Genomic DNA, 6383 nt, shown 5'->3' on the forward strand with positions numbered 1-6383 from the left:
TAAGAATAATCAAATGGCAAAATGAAAAGTTACGTTAAGACAAGTGAGTAATAACAAGTGAACAATATATAATGCAAATATGGGTGCAGGAATATTGGCTTTAAGCTGCCACCTCTCTTAGTACACGTAAGCCAGAGCTTAGTCTACCAACGAGACGTGTTAACTTGTTGAAAGCACTGGATATTCTGAGGTCTGCAGGTCGTGGTGGTCGTGGTAGTGTGGCGGTGGAGGGACAGGTGCGACTGACCACCAGCCAATCAGCGATGAGCAGGCGACGGACAGGTAGTTTGGTGGTTCGAGTGGTGGAGGTGGAGCAGGTGTCCTGGTGCTGAATACGTTTGCTCTCTGGCAAACCTTGGTGTTGTATTTGTTGCTTATTTCTTCCATATTAGTTGTATAGGGATGTATAGCGACGAACTTAGGAGGGAAGAGCAGGCTCAATCTCTCTTGAAGGAGATTATCGTCACAAAAGTCATTAAATAGTAGTAGATATTTATTGTCTATCCATCGTTCATTATTAAAGATTTAAAACAAAACCACCACTGCTAAATAGTAGATATATTATAAATATGCTAACCTTTAAATTCACTTTTTTACCTAACTTCTTCATCTCTCTCTCTCTTTCTCTTTCTCTCCGGAATTTCATTAACATTCTGCCGCCCACAAGTTAAGGTAAAGGAGGAGTTGATGATGAAGGTAGTGGGGGTGGTTCTTCTTCAACGATCCTGGAGAAGAAATTGCAGGTGCTGCCTCCATACTGGACGAGTCCAACTGACACTGATATGTATCAATTGACTGCACCCTATGTCATCACTTTCCTTCCCTCTCCCCCCCCTCAATATAAACAATGAGTCAAGTCATTTTAAATCGACCAATTACTGACCGACCCACTTTCTTTGCTAAAACGGCAGTTGATCAGCAAACATTTTTTCCTCATTTTTTTTTCACACGATTCATGCTATTATTGACCAATTGAAGAATATCATTATATACTTATTTATATTATTAATATGTGTATATTAATTTTATTTAACAGTTCTAAAGTTATATATATAGAAATATAAATTTAGTAACCACACTCCTACTAACATTCGGAATATTCAGTTGCACAAAGCTTTTAAAACCATGGTATCCATATTTTCCTTTAAATCTTTTACATCTTCGATTACATCAAGATCCCAAATAATGAAATATATCATCAAATATGGTTCATATGGTATAGATATTATTTTAGAACCATTTATAAATTTAATACCATTTAAACCCCAAATTGTAAATGTTTATGCTATAAAAATATGGATGGGATATACTCAAGAAGGATATCCTGCGGCATCCCAATTACAATTTATACTGCGAGTCGCAGTTAGGGAGGATGGAAATTTTTATTGTTCCTATAGGTTTTTGGAAATCTTCTCTAACATTGACCAAAGAAGCATCAAGTTCTGTGAACATAATTTCAAGTACCCTCATGATCCGGATTACTTAATAGTGCCTATCGCGGGATATAGGTCCTACGCCAAAGATCCTTCCATATTTCTGATGATGATACAAGCTTCCAAACAGGAACAAGAAGCTCTGAGAGAGATGGTGATAGCAGATGGAATATCGATTCCATCGTCATTTTGCAAAGTTGATCAGGGTGCGCTGAAAAGGCTTATGTCCCTCAAACAATATTTGAATTGGCATTATTATTTTAGGTATATGATGTTTAAAAATATACGTTGGGAATTAACCCGAGATGTGAGAGATTACGAAGCATGGTTGAAAAATAAAAAATGGCTTAACTACGTTAATCACAGCATGATTCAACATAAACCCTATTGTTTACATGATGAATATTTTTTTAACGAGCCTCGTCAAGATATAATTTATAGGGACCCCAACTATGAAATTAAATCTCGTTTGGGGGTACCCGAATATTGTAATTACTGGCAGGATAGAGATTCTATTTTTCGGGTTTTCAGTGATGGTGATAAAAAGTGTGATGATATATGTTGTATTAGGCTAGGAAACCTTGACCGAATTTATCATTTAAATTCGACGAAGAGTGAATTAATTGCTCGAATAGTGGTGAAAGAATATGGATCATTTTATGTAGAAAAGGTAAAAGGCGTACTTTTCATAACCCGAAATCCCCATCTCTTTATGGACCTCATTCAAACGGGAGAAAAGGAAGAAATCTGTCGTTTTATTATAGAAGACGAAGGTTTATCATCATCACCACCACCACCATGTAAAAACACCTACAAGCCAAATAGTTTGCAGGCAATGTGCGTCAATCAATTTGTGAATTCCTTTTTGGATACTACTAGAATGGGATATTGGACCGTGGCCTGCTTACGTAGAGCAATATACACCAACCCTAATATTCCTCATTTTTTTAAACGCCAATTAATCAACGAAGTTCAATGGAATCTAATGATTAGATCGTGGGAAAGAGCAGTAGCAGATGAAACAACTACTGAATTTCCGGTAACAATTAATGAGGGAAACCAAAGGTATGATTTATATGGTAATATAATATAATAAATAATAACACTGTAATTCAATCAAAACAATTTTTCAAAGAAAAACACCTGGCCTATTTGACAAATCTGGCCTTACATACAACTTCCACATATGAATTTAATCAGTTCCTAGAGACATGTTGTAGCAGTGCAGCCGAAGGAGGAGAAGAAGAAGAAGAAACACAATTAGATAATCTCGATCCTAAGGTATTTATAATATATCTACTATTTAGTAGTCGAAGGGTATAAAAAGGGGAACTAATCATTATCAAAAAAAAAGTTTTCAGCAACTATTGTCGCTAATTAGAAATAAAATTTTGGTAAGAAGTATATAAGTAATAAAAATTTCGAATTTCACTTAACTATTCCATTCATTTACCAAAAACGAGTACAATAATAAGTATAATGACGTCGTCAGTAAATGAAATGATCAACTTTATTTTATTCATTAGAAAAAAGTATGATACTGCAAAACTTAAAAATATTTTAGTAACCTTTTATTCAAATGATGATCTCCTAACTACCAAAAAAATAGTGAAATCATGTAATAATGATGACAGGTGGCCACGTGAATTAGACGAATTTAATTATCCAGATATGGATCGTTACTATAAATACAGGACAAAAGACGAACACATTACTTGTATTTTTAAAGGTCTTGATTACCTGGAAACCAAAGGTAGATTACCGAAACCTTCAATCGATTTGGCTAAATATCCCCAATATGAATTAACCACCCATATAACTGGTATTGAGGTGCTAACTAAATTGTCGAGGCTTCAAGATAGTGTGGATCATTTACAAAATGTTGCCTTGCGACTAACGGAAGAAGTACGTAATTCTGAAGTGCAGAAAATGATAACTGAACTGGTTAAATCTACCATCGGTCAGAGTTCAGTCAGTCACTTAAGTTCCCTTTCTAATGTAAAGAAATATGTGAATTAATTGGTTGGGCATTATTCCATTATAGTATAGTATAAGATTCACCAATGTTTTTTTATTTATACTTTTAGCATTTGCTCCCAACTTTAGATTTATTTATTATAAGAATAATAAACAAATATATTTTATAACATAATCAATTCAGTAAAATAACTTTTCATTGAATCTGTTCTTATTTAAATAAAAGTTCAGTAGTTGTTTCATCTGTCACTGCTCTTTCCCACGATCTAATCATTAGATTCTGTTGAACTTCGTTGATTAATTGGCGTTTTAAAAAATGAGAAATATTACGGTTGGTGTTGATTGCTCTACGTAAGCAGGCCACGGTCCAATATCCCATTCTATTAATATCCAAAAAGGAATTCACAAATTGATTGACGCACATTGCCTGCAAACTATTTGGGTTGTAGGTGTTTTTACATGGTGGTGGTGATGATGATAAACCTTCGTCTTCTATAATAAAACGACAGATTTCTTCCTTTTCTCCCGTTTGAATGAGGTCCATAAAGAGATGGGGATTTCGGGTTATGAAAAGTACGCGTTTTTTCCTTTTCTACATAAAATGATCCATAGTTTTTCGTGACTATTCGAGCAATTAATTCGCTCTTCACTGAATTTAAATGATAAATTCGGTCAAGGTTTCCTAGGTTAATACAACATATATCATCACACTTTTTATCACCATCACCGAAAACCCGAAATATATAATTTTTAGACCATTTATCACAATATTCGGGTACATCAATACAAGATACAAGTTCATAGTTGGGGTCCATATAAATTATATCTTGACGACGCTCGTAATGAAATTGTAAACAATAGGGTTTATGTTGTTTCATCCTGCGATAAACGTAGTTAAGCCATTTTTTATTTTTAAACCATGCTTCGTAAGATCTCAAATCTCGGGTTAATTCCCAACGTATATTTTTCAACATCATGTACCTAAAATAATAATGCCGATTCAAATATTGTTTTGTGGACATAAGCTTTTTCACAGCACCCTGATAAACTTTGCTACATGGCGATGGAATCGATATTCCGTCTGCTATCATTATCTCTCTCAGAGCTTCTCGTTCCTGATTGGAAGCTTGTATCATCATCAGAAATATGGAAGGATCTTTGGCGTAGGACCTATATCCCGTGATAGGCAATTTTAAGTAATGACGGGGATACTTGAAATTATGTTCACAGAACATGATGCTTCTTTGGTCAATGTTAAAGAAGAGTTCCACAAACATATAAGAACAATATTTTTCATTCATATTAACTACGACTCGCAGTATAAATTGTAATTGGGATGCCGCAGGATATCTTTTTTGAGTAGATCCCATCCATATTTTTATAGCATAAACATTTACAATTACAATATTGTGTCTAATAAATGGCCCTAATTTAATTATATATGGTTCTAAAGTAATATTTATAAGATAAGAATTATCTTTGTCTAAATATTTTTCTATTTGGGAACTTGATGTAATCGAAGATGTAAAAGATTTAAAGGGAAACATTGATTCCATGGTTTTAAAAGCTTTGTGCAGCTGAATATTCCGAATGTTAGTAGGAGTGTGGCTACTAAATATCTATTTCTATATATATAACTTTAGAACTGTTAAATAAAATTAATATACACGGATTAATAATATAAATTAGTCAATAATAGCATGACACGAGAATGTTCTTGGTTAGAATTTATTTTTAATATGATTCTATATAAAATGTATATGAATTAGGTCACAAACAACTCTTGCTCCCAGAACTCATTAATTAATCAACACACATCCAACTTAGATCCTATAAGATGTATGAATTAGGTGACAAACAACTCTTGCCCCATACCTCATCAATCAATCAGCACAAATCCAACAACTTAGATCTTATATATAGGAGATCACAAACAACTCAACACAAATTCAACTTAGATCCTATATAAGATGTATGAATTAGGTCACAAACAACTCTTGCCCCATACCTCATCAATCAATCAGCACAAATCCAACTTAGATCCAGATCACAAACAACTCATGTCCCATACCTCATCAATCAATCAGCACAAAAACATATGAATTAGGTCACAAAGAACTCTTGTCCCATTCCTCATTAATCAATCAATCAAAATTTGCGAATCTACACCTTTACTTTTCAATTGTGAAAAGACTTTAGCTCGACTTCAGGGAGAATATATATTATTCTTTTAAATATATCCTGGAGCTCAGTTAGTCCAAAATGTCCTCTCAGATCCACAAAATCACATTCTGAATCCTTGTCTTCAAATTGAATTTCAAGGATCGAATGTGATAATTAAGGGGTTGGAGGTCAGGGAGATCCTGGTTGGACAATGGTGGGTTGGGAGAAGTGGCCTGGGAGGTCTGGGAGGCACTATCCATCACAGGCTGAGGTACACCTCTAACTCTCCTTGTGAAGGATGAAGCACCTGTATAGGAACACCATTCTCTTCACCTGCAGCTCCAGAGGAAGCACTATCTTCATTATCAGCAGCAGCTGCTGCCATACATTTGTAAGAACATGGTTTGCTCCTTACGATCCTTCCTTTCTTTTCTTCAGTATTAAAACCAACCATCCATCTATTGGGTTTCATATGTGGGCCACAATTTTTGTTACAAAGTTGTCCGTACCTCTGGGCATCCTCTCTTTTTATTTTCTGGGGTAGAAGATATTTATCATTCTTGGGTCGACGTGAACGACGACAGCGACGTTGAGAGACTTCTTTCATCTACGAAAAACAAAATCAGTTACATCGTTCTCGCTTTAGCAGACTATCTAAATATTTTTAAAATTAATTAACAAAACGTCTGATACAGAACAGAAGCCTAGAATTATTAAAACAATCCTTTCTAATAAATTAAGTATTAATAAAAAAAAATAATAAAAAGTTGTTAAAATATACCTTATATTTCAAAATGAACCAAATAAAGA

Source organism: Procambarus clarkii, chromosome 41 (assembly GCF_040958095.1).
Source record: "Procambarus clarkii isolate CNS0578487 chromosome 41, FALCON_Pclarkii_2.0, whole genome shotgun sequence".
Lineage (NCBI taxonomy): Eukaryota > Metazoa > Arthropoda > Malacostraca > Decapoda > Cambaridae > Procambarus > Procambarus clarkii.